The sequence below is a fragment of the Macaca fascicularis genome, chromosome 2 (assembly GCF_037993035.2).
Source record: "Macaca fascicularis isolate 582-1 chromosome 2, T2T-MFA8v1.1".
Taxonomy (NCBI): domain Eukaryota; kingdom Metazoa; phylum Chordata; class Mammalia; order Primates; family Cercopithecidae; genus Macaca; species Macaca fascicularis.
This window is the reverse complement of record NC_088376.1, coordinates 138,410,407-138,428,111: the sequence shown is the minus strand read 5'-3', so window position 1 is coordinate 138,428,111 and position 17,705 is coordinate 138,410,407. Positions and strand designations below refer to the sequence as shown.

Sequence of the window (17,705 nt, the reverse complement as noted above, 5' to 3'; positions counted from 1 at the left end):
ATACTTGATTGGATGGCATTCACTCTGATGACTGCCAGCCCTTTTTTTGAGGGGACAGTGATTAAGGTCAAATCCAATTTATTTGAACTTGACTCAGAAGTGTGCAAGAGTTGCACCTGAATTGCTCAATGCTTGGTCCTTTAATGTTATTTCAAGCAAATCAATTGTGTTCAAAATCTATTCAGCCCAAATCAATTACATGCAGAAACTTGTATGCATGGGAAGTGCAGACTGTTGAGACCCCTTGAAATTTGCTCCTCTGAGAATTGCTAGAGGTCACGAAGCAAAATGGGGTCAAGGTCAAATTTAAAAAGGCTTGTTTTCGCTATCTTTATCCATTCACTCAGATCTTCTTTATAGAAAATAGTATATGTCCTCAAATTAGTGAACAATAACAAATAACCCAATATAGCCTGTTATTCATGCAAATATAGGTGATAGATATTAAAATTGTTATTATTTGTCTACATATTTACCCTTGTGGGCAATGTTTTCAGTTTTTTGCCATTGTATAATGCCATAAACATTCTTTACATCTTTAAATCCAATTTTAATCCAATGCATGAATTCTCCACTATGTCATCAGATGCATTTTATAGATTTAAAAAAATCATTGAATTTACAACACAGAAATAAACGTACTTCTTGAGAAGCCAAGCTGTGTATTCCAGAGAAGTAGGTATGGGTCAAGCAAAAGCTTTATAGAAAATCCATTGTGTATAATCCAAGGAAGTGGGATCTCCTGTCTAGCCAAAGCAGGAAACAAACTTATTCTTGCCGCTTTCTAGTACACAAAAAGGAGCCTTTTGGAGCCACTCAGCATCTGAGAATGCTATTTATATTATGCATATTTTAAAAATACATGAACATTTGCTTGTAAATATCCCAAACAAAAAAGTCAAAAACCTCTTAAAACTCCCAAATATATTGGCTGTGCCTGAAATAGAGTTGCCTTTTTTTCTTCCAAAGCCTTATCTTCATTGACAGCTGCTAATAAAGACAGTGCCATCATTATGATCGGTGTCATTTTCAAGCCATTTTCAAGAACAGCAAGGCTGAGATATGGCATCTGCCATTGCCAACAATTTCTATTTTAATCTGGAATAGCAGATACTCCACCTTTGTGGAAATGCCAACCATGAAATGCAATTGGTTACATATAATACCCAGAAGTGAGGGAAATCCATGAGTATTCATATTATAGAGTATCAGAAACATTTCTGCCAAGAAATAAAAAATGATAATGAGGAGGTAAAGTTTCATTTGCACATATCATGATGCCCAGGGTCTGGTGCAGGAAGAGTCAGAGCATCGAATGCTTATATGACTTGATTTTGGAGAGAATACAAATGTCTTCCTCCTGTAACCTCCAACTCCTGGGCTCAAATGATCCTCCCACCTCAGCCTCCCAAGTAGCTGGGACTATAGGCATGCCAGACCACACCGGGATAATTTTTATTTTTATTTATTTATATATTTTTTGTAGACATGGAGTCTTGCTATGTTGCTGGTCTTGAACTCCTGGCCTCAAGGGATCCTCCAGTCTCCACCTCCCAAAATTGCATTAAGGTGGTTTTGTTTGTTTGTTTGTTTGTTTGTTTGTTTTGAGACAGAGTCTCCCTCCGTCACCCAGACTGGAGTGCAGTGGTGCGATCTAGGCTCACTGCAACCTCTGCCTCCCGGGTTCAAGTGATTCTCTTGCCTCAGCCTCCTGAGTAGCTGGGATTACAGGCATGCCACCATGCCCAGCTAACTTTTGTATTTTTAGTAGAGATGAGGTTTCACCAGTTGGCCAGACTGGCCTCCAACTCCTGACCTCAAGTGATCTACCTGTCTCAGCCTCCCAAAGTGCTGGGATTACAGGCTTGCACCACCATGCCTGGCAGTTTTTAAAATCTCATATTAAATGCCACCATTCCTGGAATAGGTATGCATTATCATCTAATACCTCAGTAGGATTCCTTTATGTCTACTTTTCCACATATTTACCTGGGATAATGGGACACAGAACAGGTAAGTTTGGATGGACAACAGGAAAGAGTATTAGTCAATCAAGATTAGCTGGAGAATCCTGCTAATCAAGGGGGCACTGCTGGGGTTGGAAATCAGACACTTCTGAGTTTGAATTCTGACTCTGGCACTGCAAGACATACTGTGTGACATTGGACAAGGACCCTTCTGTGTCTGCATGACCCAGCTTACAATGGGTGTTATGATAATAGTACTTTCCTCAAATCACTATGTGGGGATTGCAAAACACATAATAAACACTTGATAAATGATCAATGGTGGCTATTTAAGTATCTGCCTGGCACAGTTTCAGTCCTGTCTCTAGCAGAAAGTGGTGATCAATAAAAGCTTTTTATAATGACTGGTCACAATGCCTCATAGGACCTACACACACACACACACACACACACACACACACACAAGAACATGTATCATAGAATTCAGGATGCTTTGGAAAAGTCTATCTCCTTATCTTGGTCCAGGACTACATTCAACCCTCAAAATATAACTTGTAACATTTTCAATCTTTCCCCTAGACAACGCTCAATTTATACAGTGACTCTAGATTTCCTTAAAAAAAAAAAATTCACCATCAGTTATAGAATGTTGCTCTTTTCTTCCATAGAGGAAATCTGGTCTGCTAATGGTGGCTCATGCCTGTAATCCCAGCACTTTGCAAGGGGGAGGTGGGAGAATCGCCCAAGGCCAGGAGTTTGAAACCAGCCTGGACAACATAGTGAAACCTCATCTTTACAAAAAAATTTTAAAAATTAGCCAGGCATGATGGTGTCTGCCTGTAGTCCCAGCACTTTGGGAGGCTGAGGTGAGAGGATAACTTGAGGCCAGGAGTTACAGGTTGCAATGAGCCAAGACTGTACCACTGCACTGTGGCCTGGGCAACAGAACAACAGAGAGAGAGAGAGAGAGAGAGAGAGAGAGAGAGAGAGAGAGAGAGAGAGAGAGAGAGAGAGAAAGGAGGAAGGAAGGAAGGAAGGAAGGAAGGAAGGAAGGAAGGAAGGAAGGAAGGAAGGAAGGAAGGAAGGAAGGAAGGAAGGAAGGAAGGAAAGAAGGAGAGAGAGAGAGACAGAGAGAAGGAAGGAAGGAAAGAAGGAAGGAAGGAAGGAGAAAAGAAAAGAAAAGAAGGAAAGAAGGAAGGAAGGAAAAACCTGAGCAATAGAGTGTGCTATGAACTGGGTTACAAATTAGGATATCTAAAATTTAATTGTAATTGTCACTACTGTAGGCAGTGTGGTGAAATAGGAAGCTCACTATTTGACCTTGCATCAGTTTTTTTCATCTATGAAATGGGCTAACAACCTGTTTCCTTTTGTTCACTATGTTATTGTAAAAGTCAAATGAGATGACATGGAAAAATTTTCTGAAAAGAATAAAGCACTCAAATAATGCAAGACATTATGATTTTTTTTAAATAGAAATCTTCAGAGGAAATCTTCTGAATGGATGGAAATGCAGCATCCAGTATCAGAGTCTGTATTTATCTTCCCCCTGAACCTTTTTCACATGAGATGTGCTATTTCGTTTGAACATAACCAATATGTAAGGCATCCCATAATAAGCTAATATTCTGTCACTTTACAGTTTTTAGCAAGGTTTTCAATGCAATAAAAAATCAAATTTCCAACAACTTTAACAGCAACAGATCACCAAAATCCCCACATTCCTTTTATCCACTTACATTCTGTTACTCTGGGAAACACATTGCTTAGTCCCTGGAAATAAAAATTCCTCACATTAGGATGCAAATAGTGCATCCTGGTCTATTCCTTCATCGTCTTTGTCCTGATACAACTATATCAAAGAGGAAGGATACTTCCTCCAAAGATCCAGGCATCCAGGTTACATGAGTTTCAGCTGCCAGACTGACATTTGAGGGTATCTCCACTTTCCCAGGCATCATAACTACAATCCCTCCCACTAGAATCACCACTTACAGCAAAAGCTTTTGTTAGGGAGGAACCTCTGCTAAAAATGCAAACTCGTTACCATAGAAGCTGGAATACATCTTTTACATTATTCTATCTGCTTTGTCAGCTCTCATCTTAGAAAGCATAGATAATGCAACGAAATGGACAAATTTGTTTTGAAGTTTAGAAGTCTCAGCTGAAACACACCACTGAATATGAGCATGCCCACCTCAGGCAATGAAAGAAGGGAGAAAAAAGGAATGACAAAGAAAAAGTGGTGAAGATTCTCCTGAATACAAACCTACTGATTCCCTACTTTGTACCGTTTTTGTCAATTCTAGCTTTCGCCTTCCCCATTACTCACACTCCACAAATGTAAAGCCTTCAAGATGTGCTAGCTATTCCTCATGTACTTCCCAGATTCAGACCCCTTTTCTGTCTTCCTCCATCCTGCTCTGCTCTGGGAGAACTGACCTCCACAAACCACTTAATAGGCTCGCTTGCTTTCTTACTGCCTTGCTCAAGAAGCAGCTGGAAATCTTGGGGCAGAAGCAGAGCACTGTCTTGTGATTTGACAGTAGTTATGTTCCTCTACCAAAAGCCATAGGTCCTACTTGACAGCCCTCTCCCAGAGCTACTGCTCCCACCTCCTTCCAGGAGCTTCACCTTCCCATGGTCCCTCAGGACAAGGGGCAGTAACAGCTCCAGATGTGCTTCAGCAGCCCTTGTGGGCTTCCCCTAATCCCATCCAAAGAGATGTGGGCCCGTCTTCAAGGTCCCTTAATTACCCCTTTGGAGTATGCTCTATATAAAAGAAAGGAACAAAGTGAAAGTGAGAGGAAGCCATGTTTTACCCAGCGAAAACGTGCCTTTCAAGAACATCAAGGGGACAAACCACTCGGTTCTAGCCTGTGGCATTCTGCCACCTGGACATTCAGGTCCAATACTGTGAGGACATCAAGCCTTTTAAGATAAGCCAGAAATATGAATTTTTACATGAAATCCCCAGTATTTAAATGTTGGCTGAAATTTGTCTTAAACATTCTTTGAGCCAAATAAAATACTTATACAAGCTGGGTTCAAAGTCCAAGGGACATTGGTTTGGATCCTATATAGACTATGGTGCCTCTTCTTAGAAAGAAAAAAAAATCTGTTTTTCTTTACACTGCACAATTACAACCAAAAAAGGATGGAAGTCTCATTTTTACAGCTTTTTCTTACACAGTACTTTAGTCCAAAAACAATAACTCCCCCTACCTCATTGGAAATCTGCAGGCAAAACAGAGAAATAATCAAAACCCCAAAGTCACAGGAATCTTGTTATGTGGGCCTGTTCTAAATGTATGAATCTAGTAGAATCATTTAATTTCAGTGTAGCTCACTCCATTCATCTGCAAAATCAGGATAATTACTTCTTTCCTACCATCTTCACAGAGACATTTGGTTGAAAAATGAAATTATACACAGTAAATGAAAAGCACATTTGAGATCTTCAGAGAATAAAGTGCTATTTAAACCAAGAAGATTAGTAAGAAAAACCTCAGAAGTTTGCCAAAGCATTTTCTCTCGTTCAGCCACATTTCATGACACCAAGGTAACTGTGAACCAATGCCTTAGCCCAACACGGTCTTATGGAAGATGTATGCAAATCTAAGGTGGTGGTTCTCAACTGTGATGGTACATTAGGGTATGTTAGAATCTCATTAGAAGTTTTCAAAAATCCAGATTCCTAGTCACCATCCACAGAGATTGTAATTGAATTGATTTGTGTTGGCAGTTTTAAAGAACTCTCCAGATGATTCTAATTTTAGCCAAGCCTAAGAACAACTATTGAGAAAACCTTTTAAATATGTGAAACAATCATTATTGGTACATGCACATATAACTAATGTAGGAATCAACAGTTTTCCATTTGACACCACCATTGATCGTGGCTCACACTTATTCACATACACAGTGATACACACACACACATATATACTCTGTCCCTCTATCTTTGTTCATTCACATACTGAGCATGATATAGAAGAATAATTATCACTACAATAAAAAACCAAAATTTATTGAGCACTTAATAAGTGCTACTAAGCTGTCTGCATAGATTGCCCCATACAATGTCCACAATAGCTAGGTATGACTATTTCCCCATTTCTACAGAAGAAATTAGTCTTAGAGACGTCAAAATGACTAAGCCAGTGCCACACACCTGCAAGCTGACAGACTTAGATTTTGAACCCCGGCAGCCTGACTTTTATAACCTGGGCACGTAACCACCACACCAGTTTGCTTCCCGCTGTGCCAGATGCTTTAAGAGTTTACGAGATGCATAAAAGGAAAAGTGTGCCCTCAAGGAGTTTACAATCTGAGAAGGGAATTGTAATGCACACTAAAGTTCATAGGTTGTATAGGAAAATGGAACAACTGTAGTCCCTGGAGTTAGGAAGAGGTGAATCAGAAGATGGGCAACAGAGCTCCTACTTCCACAACTATAGGGGAAATAAGATGCAAACAAACATTAGAAGGGAGAATGTTATAAGACTACCAGGAGAAGAAACCCTGGTCAAAGCACAAAATATATTTATATATTGGCCAAGTTCAACGCATTTATTATTCTTATCATCATCTGCCAGTATCATTTGAATCAGATATTTATGCCCACCCTAAATTTACCACATTGTCAGTTCAATTAGCAAACTATGAGTTTTGAGAATTCATCTCACCTCAAACTCCAGTTGTGATTCTTATTGAATTTATGTATATAAGTATCACACACACACACACACATACACTCACACACACCCGTAATAATTTAACTTCCAAAGAGATATACAAGTTGTATTCTTCCGCTAGGAATAAATTATGTGAAAGTGAAGTCAACATTTCAGGGAAAAGCCTTAAAATTGAAAACAGAATATGTCCCTTTGTATTTTCATTATGTAAACATAATGAGAAGGTAAGCAGGATCATTTTTTATCCACAACACATAAAATCTCAATTAGTTATGGTCTATTTGTGCACTGACTTAAAACGTTCGTTAACAAAACAGAATTTTCTAGTTTACTGGATAAATATACCAGAAATTGCAGAATAATGTCAGGTTGCCAAGCAACCACAGCTCTACTCTACTTTGTGATCAATCCAACTCATTCATCGAGCTTCCTAACCCAGTGATACAGAATTCCAACCAATTTGTTTCTTGGGAAAATTATAGTGACTTTCAGTAACACAATAACACTTTTATTCTCAGAAGATAAACTTAAATCCCTTTTGATCAAAAGGATGTGTTAATTCATTATTCTCTACGTCGTGCTAATGAGAAAGCTATAATTAACTAACTACACTATTGCGACACACATAAAATAAACTGCAGTAATTAGTAATGTTTAAGGTGTTAAGCAGCCTCCCAAATTAGAAAATACAGAATCTTTCCTCAGATAAAGATGTACAGAAAAAAGAAAGCAGCATATCTAATTAAATTGAGAATTGTTTCCAGTCTCCCCCAAGGGGTGAGAGGAAAGGCATGTGATCACCAAAATATAAGAGATTTCACTTTAATAGCAGAGAAAATGGCTCAATGCCAATTCTACTTGTAGGTAGACATAAAATGATAGTGAATAATGTAATCTTTTCTTTGAAAGAATGCTTAGCACAATATTTTTCCAGGAATGAATAGAAAGAATATTATGCTTTCACTCATTAGCTGTGTTAACTTAGCATATTGTATGTAAATCACCATAATAATTGCATTCTCTTCAGAATGAATTAGTTAAAATGAAACTGTAATCAAAATGTTCATAATTGAAAATATAGTATTCTCAATCTTGGTTTGAAAAAATAACAAGGAACACTGATTGAATCAGATAATACAGTACATCACTGAAAACAACCTTAGTACAGAGAGATGTTCATTCTCTTGATTATACCTTTGCATTTCAATTAGGTCCCCAAATTCAGGACTCAACACCTCCCAATCTGTCATGTTTTTCAACTCTTACCATTTGTCTCTGGACTAACTTAAGTATTCCAAGTGTATTACTGCTAGATTTTTAGGGAAAATACAAAATGGTGAAAAGCTAATTTTATTGTTTCTAAAATGCATTAGACTCTATTGCACTGTTGGCTGTCATAAATCAAAGGGCAAAATAATTTCCAATAAATGAAACATTTAATGCCAAAGCTCCTGGGAAACAATATGTAAATGATCACATGAATTTCAGACAAGCTGTCACACTAATTCCTCAAGGTACCTTTTAAAGATGACACATTCATGGTGAGGATGAGAGGGTTGTCTTGCAAAGCCAAACACTACTACCTGAAGTGATACTCTCAGTATTTCCTGACAATCATTCCTTCAAATCTGACACCATTAGTCCCCCACTATTACTGAATTTTCCTTTATCAGTTAAAAATACAAGAAGCTTAAATTAGTCTTGATCATTACCTCATTACCCTTATTTTTCTATAAAAGCGAGTCAGGCTAAATTATTTCAACAAAGCAATTTTGGGGCAAATAAACTCCTATCTTCAAAGATGTCAGACGCGACTATAAAATCAGGTTTCTATCCAGCAAATGTTTTTCTGGGTGAGCTCTATTTTGTAAAGGTCACTAAGGATCTTTGTGATGGTGACATCTGTCAGGCTTTACTGGCCTCAAGTTCACCAAGAAATGCCTTTATTTTAATAATCAAATGATTTTAAAAATATATTTAAAACCAATTCAAGTAATGAGATGAATTAACTTAAATGTAATAAGTACAGTATGTGCAATATCAACTCCTCTTAGACCTACAGCTAGGCCCATGCAGTGTACAGTTTACTTATCAGCAGATAGATTGGAGGACCTATATAACCATGAGGAATCAATAAATATCTATAGCCTTTTCTTTAAAGAAAAGGATCCATAAGTCTACATTCAACAGATAACAATCTGGAAAACATATATTCATCATCATAGTCTTGTGCTGCAGTGAAGTGGGTATAAACATGCCCTGAAAGAGATTTTAATGAGCAGCCATAGCCAGTACTCACACCCATCCAGTAATAACTATTTGTCTCCATTGATTTGCTCACAATATTCAGGAGCTTGCAAGGAATGATTATACACTACGTTCTGCCACTACTATAGGTAAATCCACTGCAGCACTTAAGGCCATAAAATGGAAAGCGGGGGTATACATAGGCTCTGTAACTAAGTTAAATTATGACAGCCAAATGGTGATCCCTCACAAAGAGACTGAAATTAAGACAAATCCAACTGCAACATCTGCAGCTGAAAGAGAAAACACGAAGATTTAAAAAAAAAAAAAAAAGTGGGATAAACTTTTTATTTTCTTGTCACCAAAAGTTTCCCCTCCATCTAAGCTTCTAAGCTTCTCTCTCCATCAATATACTGAAAAGCCAACTTCACCAGCAGTTGATCAGTTTCTCTCGTCCAATCTGCTGCAAGTCAGATCTTTGTAGGAGATGGACTGTGCAGTAAAAATGTTCTTATTTTAATTAAGATTATTCTCCAAAATTAGAAAACGCAGATTTTTGACTTCAACGAAAATGCAGAGAAATGAGAATGCACCATATGTAATTAAACTGAGGATTAACTAACAGTAATGCCATCGACATCAGTAACTAACTTTTGAGTGCTTATTATGCATCAGGCATGGTGTTAAATTACTTGTATCATCTCATTCCAGTCCTGCAACAACCCAATATAGAGGGTACTGATAATTTCCATATTATTGAGAAAGGGAAACTGAGGCGCGTAGTTAAATGGCTAGTCCAAAGTGACACATCACAGTGATGGTGAAGCTGGAATTCGAAGCCACGTGGGCGCCCCTGGAGCCTCCTCCTAGAGTGAGCCAGGTGGCTCACCAGTTGCCCATCTCCACGCGCACGCGCAAATCTCCCCACCCACTCCGAGTTCCAGCGGGAGCGCGCCATCGCGCACGCTCCTGGCCAGCCAGCCCCTTGCTGGCTCTGGGGCTGCTCCGCGGCTCCCACGAGCGGGACTGGACCCCGGCGCCCTTCGAGGAGAGGCTGAGCCTGGGGCTCCTTCCCCGCAGGGCCACCCAGCCGTGCCGACGCACACTTGCCCTCTGCCGCTGGCCTGCCACCCCTTCCCCTGCCCGCCTTCCCGAGCCCAGCAGCCCGAACGCCCACCCTGCGCTCGACCCTGCGCGCCGTCTGAGGCGGGGGTACCTGGGCTGCGCGGCTGCGGCTCCTCAGGCTGGTGGTTTTTCGCAGGAATTCCCCAGCACTGCTCCTGACTGAGAAAGTGTGGCTCGCAGCGAGCCCGGAGAGTGGGAACGGAGGGGCTGGCTTTCCCCAGCCTCCCAGCTCCAATCCCTGCTCTCCAAATTAATCACTTTCTCCGTGCTGCCTCCCCACGCACACTCACACTCAAAAAAAAAAAAAAAAAAAAAAAAAAAAGCGAGAGAAAGAGAGAGGCACAAAGAGGAAGAAGGGACCATCCGTGACTGGCATTTCTAGCTCCCCGGGCTCCGCTACCAGGAGCCATGGCAACCAGGCCCCCGGCCTGCCCTCTCGCCCCCTCGGCGCTCTGGTGAGGTGGAGCTCTAGCCCCTCTCTGGTTTTTCGTGCCCCCCAACCCCACAACCCCGCGGTTCATTGATTCCCCTCTTCCAGGCTGGCGGCATTTTCGGATCCCCCCTGGGATCTAGACTCCTCTCCTGAGAGTAGGAGCCAGACAGGGGCAGTGGATTGGGAGGGGAACTGAGCTCCACACACTAGGAGGTGTCTGGGGCGTGAGGGGCGTGGTGGGAGAGGCCGAGACTGACCCCCAAACTAGCTAGACCTCGGATCCCCACCCGAGAGAGGACGGGAATCTACAGTGGGATCTGGAATCCTCTTCAGAGAGTAGCGAGGGATGGAGTAGGAGAGGCTGGAAATAAGAGGGTCAACCTACCGGCGACCAGCGGGAGTGAGTGGGACCTGGCGGATTCGGGGACCCGTTGTGCTCCGTCCGACTGACCCCGAGCAGTCTGAATCCAGCCTCGGCCACCCGGGGGCGGGGCTTGAAAAGGGGGTGTCTCTTCCCGGGTGAATGCTGAAGGACCTCGGACCACCCCCACTTCAGACAAGGAGCCCTGACTGCGCACCATTTCCTTTCCATAACGGGTTGACCCCCTCCTCCCGGGAGCAAACCCTTAACCCTTCCTCCATGGGAGACCCCCCAGGGCTGGCACAAGAGATGCAAATTGACCCCCACCCCTGACACACCTGCGTCGCTTCCAGCACGAGATCTGTCCGGTACCTCCCCTCGGGCAACTTCTCCCCCAAACTGGCTGGGAGCTGGGACAGGAACGGGCAGGGTCCAGTAAGCTCTGGGCGGATCCAAGGGAGTTTCTTGCCGGCCGCTCCCCGCTGGTCCGCACCCGGGACTGCCCACGGAGGTCCCGCCTGTCCCCTCCCGCTGCTGGCGCTGGCCGCGGGAAGGCTGGACCTGTTCTGGCTTGCACCGAGATCCACGCCCTCCTGCCAGAGGCTGGCTCTCGCCTCTCCTCCCTTCCTCGATTCTGCGCCGCCACCCCTCACCCACGCCGCTTATTTTCCCTCCCTTTGCACACTCCCATGGGATAGGGAGAGTTACAGGCTTAAGACTTTATCTCATTGTGGAAACCAAGAGACCAAGCCAAAAACTTTGGTCGTGCTTTTCAACATCTCTGGTCAAAAGAGGTAGGATCTCCGCTTGTTTATCTGCAAAAGCGACATTTAAAAGAAATGCCCCCCCCCCCGCCCGCCCCCCGGTGGTTTCACTCAGTTGATATTCCATACACAGGTCGCCAATCTGGTTTTCTCCCATTGCTGCATGTTAGAGGGGTGTGGTGCCATGTACGTATTAAAAATGATCTTCTTGCTTTCCTTCATTTAAGGGCGTGGTGGGGCTTACTATTGAATTTACAAAATATGCTACAACCATCCGGTGTCAAATTGTGCATACACAAATTTAGAGACCCTCTACTATTTTTACAATTTTTGCCCTAATACAGAGTCCATAATTTTACCATATTGTTTCATAACGTTTTTCCTACTTATCCTTTATTAATTCACTATTGGAGAAGAAAGCCTTCTGTACTCATATTCAGTGCTAAAAGTCAGTTCTGATGCCTTATCAATCCACAAACACATAAAAATATTTTAGGATTCCAAAATTCATATGGAAAAATTATAATTTTTAGCACTATTTTTGATTTATATGCCACTTCAATTTTTTTTTCCATTATGGTGGTATTTTCCAAAATTTTTACACAATACCACTTTTAAAAATTCTGTTGAATGCAAGTCCTCTTTGTTCGTAAGAGAATTATTGAGTTCTAATTTTTACTCCACTAAGGCTGTGAGATTGACCTTACAGCCTCGTTTTGTTCTCATCTAGCTCATTGAACAATGAGGATATTTAGCTCCCCTCAGAGCTCCCCTCAGAGTTGGATGAGCTCCCCTCAGAGTTGGATGCCACCACCGGGAGCAGCAAAAGCGAAGGCAACTCATGATTCTGTCTCAGAAGCAATCGAATAAAATATTTTGAAAACGAGTAAATGGACTTTTAAATTTTAGTCATCGCTAACCTTGGGGCCTCGATTCTGTCAGTTCGTGTGTGGGCACAGTTCTTACTGACTGCTTTGGCAAATTGTGAATGCAAGTGAGGGCAGGATGTCCTAAGTTTAAATTGTACTGCTGGAGTGGTTTTCTTTTGCCTGGGGCATCATTATTCACGTGGCATGTTTTCTGAAGCAGAAACAAAGATAGAATATTAAATAAAATTCCAGCGGGGGGAATACTCTGCCTGTAGAAAAGCATTTCCAAGGTCAAGGAACCACAAAAGAAAGACAAGAAAGCCAAGTTGGTCTCAGGAGTTTACCATCTTCTGGGTAAGCATCACCTGAGCATGGGACTCAGAACTCCATTTTGGCCAGATGAACAGAGTACTCTTAAATATATAGCTCCTTCCTTCTTGGTGGACAACAGAATCATTATTTTAAAAAAACAAATATTTATTGAGCACCTACTATTTATCAATTACTGATCTGGGTGCTAGGGTGCAGTAGGAAACTCAATAGACATGGCCAATTGCTTTTGTAAAAAATCAAATACCCTCGAAATATATTAGATAATACCAAGCCACAATACCCCAAACAAGAAGATGGTCAGTTCTTAAATGTGAGTTTTTATTGAAAGGGAGATAACATACTTCTAAGCTTCTGACATTGCATGTAAATGAAGAAATAATAGCCACACATAGCTTATTAGGGACAGTAAGGAAGTCAGCATGTATGCAATACGTGTTACCCTGGGCAACCAAATTTTAAGAAAGAAAAAAGGGAGATAAGGAAAATGTAGGGAAGGAAAAAAGAGAGGAAGAAAGAAAGGAAGGAAGGAAGGAAAGAAGGAAAGAAAGAAAGAAAGAAAGAAAGAAAGAAAGAAAGAAAGAAAGAAAGAAAGAAAGAAAGAAAGAAAGAAAGAAAGGGCAAGCAGGCAAATGATAAACCAAGAAAGGAAATAGTATTTTTTAAGGCAATGCAAAAGGAAGACAGATGACCTAAATTTCTACATCCAAGAAACACCTCATAGCTGTCATCTCCAAGGATGAGTTCATATTTTTGATACATTATCAAAAGCAAGCAACACATCTAGGCTTGCCTGGCCCAAGGAATTCACAACTCCATTGCCTGAGCTTCCAGTAAGGCTGGAACCAGAAGGCAGCCGCCAGCCAGAGTGGATGCTTGCTAGAGATACCTTCTGCTGCTGCTTTGGAACCTTCCCCTGGCTCCCATTCTACTGTCTGACACTTTGTTCAGATCGATTTCCCATTCAACATACAATCCTAATCTATCAGGCATCCCGCAGTTGCACATAGGTGCTAGAGAAAGAACGTATACTTACGAGTCATGTGGAAATTTGATTGCCTTAGCTTTGAAAGGTGTGAATTTTCTCTCTGATAATTGAGGAAGGCCATTTCAAATGAAAATACTAATATCAAGTCACAAAAAAGGGGAGAAAAGGGTACTATCATGAATAGAAGCAGAAGGTGAGAGAGATAGGCCAGTCATCTGGAAAAAGATAAAAGGTATTAAAAACTGGGGCATTTTTCAGCTTTTCCTGCTGATTTACTGCCTACCTCCCTCCTGAACCATCATTTGGTATCATTCCCAGAACTAGGGCCATTGAAGTAGTATTGCCTTTTGGCAAATACAAGTAGCTAGTGATATGGCATCATTCCTAGAAAAATTGTTTAGCAGAAGAGCTGGAGTTTTGAAAATGGCATTTCAGTCTAGCAGTTCCAAGTAGTCCAGATCAACAGGGGCTTTCCGGCCAACTGCTGTAATAAAATAATAATAATAATAATAATAAAAGCAGGAAGCAGGATGTTCCACTGAGGAATAGATCCTTCAAAAGCAACCTTGAAAGTACAAAGCAGCCACTTCAGCTTAGATATTAATAAAGCTAAAAAGACCATATTAATTCTGCAGAGTTATCCTGACAGAGTCAATACTCCTTTAACTTGTCCTTTAATACAAGACCAAAAGGATATGTATTAAAAATCAAAGGGCAATAATTCTGGAACAAATAAAAAGGTAAAATCTTGTATTGCATGCCATGGATCATTAATATGTGTGATTCAGCCCTGGGAGGTCATGAAATCAAATGCTTTTAATGGATTTCTTTTTAAAGGCTAAGAAACTTTGTGGCCATTAATAACATTATAATTATGTAGCCAAGATAATGTTAAGCATTTTCAAATCTCACGCTTTAAGGCATCCATTGATTACTTGTGCAGGTCAGAAGGATTTCCCATCCTCCGATCAACAATGCCTACAATGGATAGTTTTCTTTCCTAGTGATGGTTTGCTCCAAAGTCCTATGCAGCCAAGTCTTATCTCAAAGACCTGTGAACTGAGTTACAGGATGAATTCCTATTTGTTGGAGAAAGTCCTCCTATGTTTGGAGGATGAGAATTTCTCCTAAACTTCTCTATTTCCAACATGGTATGAAATCTTTTCAATCTGGAAGGGACCTCAGATAACATAATCTTCCATAGCTTCCTTTTATATCTGAGAAGAGTAAGATTCAGAAATTTTATCAGAGTTGTACAACTGGTTAATGGCCTAGAATGTATTGAAAAAAATCTCCAAAGTTTTAATCGTGTAACATTTTACAGGATGAAAAGCCACTGCCATATTTGAAGATAATTTTATTTATTATTATTCTGTTGCAGCAAACAAGACAAATATTGAATAGTGAGATAGTGAGTGATAACCAGGAGCATAAGGGCTGATCTTTTTACAGAGACACATTGCCAAAATTAAGTTTGTCCTTTTCTGTTTTGTTGTTGTTGTTGTTGTTATTGTTGTTCGTTTGTTTTTTTTTTTTTTTTTTTTTCCAGTTGTTTTTGAACGTATGTTTTCCACTCAATGTAAAAGAAACATGTTAGAGAAAAAGGAAAGACTAACAAGAACTTGTGGCAGCCGCAGGTTGTTCTCCACTCCCTCTGGCACCACTAATCTGTTTTTTTGTTTGTTTGTTTGTTTGAGACTGAGTCTTGCTCTGTCGCCCAGGCTGGAGTGCAGTGGCGCCATCTCAGCTCACTGCAAGCTCCACCTCCCGGGTTCATGCCATTCTCCTGCCTCAGCCTCCCGAGTAGCTGGGGCTACAGGTGCCCGCCGCCACACCAGGCTAATTTCTTTTTGTATTTTTAGTAGAGACTGGTTTTCACTGTGTTAGCCAGGATGATCTCGACTTCCTGACCCCGTGATCCACCCCCCTCGGCCTTCCAAAGTGCTGGGATTACAGGCTTGAGCCAAACGCGCCCGGCCCATACTGTTCTTTTTCTCCTTCTGGACACACGGCCACCAACCTAAAGACTAAATGTTGACTTAGTTTGGTTCTAGGACTAGGTTCTCACCAAAGAGACAAGAGGAAAAATGCTGTTGGCAACTTTCAGCTCATCTACTTAAAAATAATCTGGATTCACTTCTCCTTGTCCTTTTGACTAACCCACACTGTTAAAAGGCTCATGTTGAGGATGACAAAGAAACTCCACTCTGGCCTGAATTCCTACATGACCCTGAGGATCAGAACCTACGTACTACCACAAAAAATTTAACGTCCCTTTTCAATTTGAGCCAATCTCCTTTGGATACTTTTATTATAACTGCTTAAACTTTACCGTAACAAATGCAACTGTAATCTCTGTCATCAGAACAATTTCAGAAGAATAGTCAAGAAAAATAAGAATGGAAGCTACCATGAATACCTGCTGTTTTTTGCTTGCCAAGCATTATCTCCATTCATTTAGCCTGGTTGGACCTAAGGAATAATATCTCCTGTGGTTATGTGGCTGAATTGAGGCTAATTCCAATGCTTTCTCGTTACCCCTGGTCTATGTGACACAGGCATGACAAACCAATATTTTCTACTCCTAAGTCTATGGGGACTAAAGCTATGAAGGGCATCAGACCCAACAGAAGCCAGTGAGAAACCTACCTTGGATTTATGCATGAGTTACCAGAAGAAAACAGGGTTGCTCAGCAGGTATGACATAAGGCAGGAGAAACTCCCTTCTTCTTATCATCACTTAGAAAGAGCCTTCCTGAGAATAAAGTCACTATAGAGAAAAGAGGAGAGAGATAGATACTTGACAATTATATTTGAAGACCCAGATCTTCAAATAAACTGAAAGGTTATTTTTTATTCAAAGCTGAAACTGGAATGCACTTGACCTTGTAGCTAGGTGAGACAAAAAAAAAATGTCTCACGTAAAATAGTTTCAACGGTTTCCTGTTTCTTAAAATCATTCTTATTCATGATATATTTCTAAGTAAGATTACTCTCTTGTTAGAGGTTATTTAGTAAGAGATGTATACAGGGCAAAATAATCTTCCTTTCATAAATTAACCCGACTGATTAGTAGTGACTTACTGAAACACTGTGTCCCAAGGATCCTGCCCCTGCATCTGAGCTGAGCAGGAAAGGTTAAAGTGACCTATTAATGTATAATATCACTGATATTATACAAGAGATAATTCTCATGTGTTAAGTATTTACTATTCTTGCTTTAAGATATTCCTAAGTTTTAGCATACATTTAAACATGGGTGGGGACTTTATTCTTTTGAACTGTGATATAACAGGACATCATTTTAAGATATTTTTATCCATTTTTTTTAAAAAGCCATGGACCAATTAGCCCTTTCCATGCATTGTTTAGGAATCATATTTCATGCTTTCAATTAACTTTATTTTCCTGCAAAATAAACAAATTCATTAGCAGACATGTACTTAAATCACAGATTGCTAGTATGTGATGCACTGTGTTAACACAAACATAACTCAGTTTTTTACAAGCATTGCATTGGATTTGTTTTCTTCCAGGGGTTAAATGAGACCTATCAATTTATTTTTTTCATGTTGTTTTTCAGAATATGATAAACAGACAAACCTTCTTAGGCATTCATAGCACTATGCCACAGTACAGTGAGCCCACAGCAAGGGTTCCAAATCTTCTGTTTATACTGACATGAAAAATTTGCCTTATCTTATAGGAATTAGTAACTCTCTCTTATGCCATATCCTTTGTGTTTCTCACTTAGATAGTTTTGTGCCAGCTCATACTACAACATTTAAGGGCACATAAGCAGACAAGAGCTTTATATATAACACTTGTATTGCCCGTATATCAAGTAGAGTTTTCTCCAAACAGGAAACACTTATTGACTTAGATTCCTTTTTCTTTATCTGAGTGTATGCACAATAATACAAA

General features: G+C 40.6%; 1 protein-coding gene across 7 annotated transcripts in view; it reads right to left on the bottom strand.

Moving 5' to 3' along the window:
• The window catches only part of CHL1 (cell adhesion molecule L1 like), a 213,169-nt gene extending 201,838 nt beyond the window's left edge, over positions 1–11,331 (bottom strand). For 4 of the 7 annotated variants that reach the window (XM_005547632.3, XM_005547636.4, XM_005547635.3 and 1 more), the window contains exon 1: positions 11,169–11,331. The gene's annotated coding sequence lies outside the window, so the exon portion shown is untranslated. Of the gene's footprint in view, positions 1–10,127; positions 10,237–11,168 lie in introns of those variants that run through there. The other 3 variants (XM_005547634.4, XM_074033769.1, XM_074033768.1) reach the window with 1 other exon arrangement.
• Positions 11,332–17,705: the final 6,374 nt, after the last annotated feature.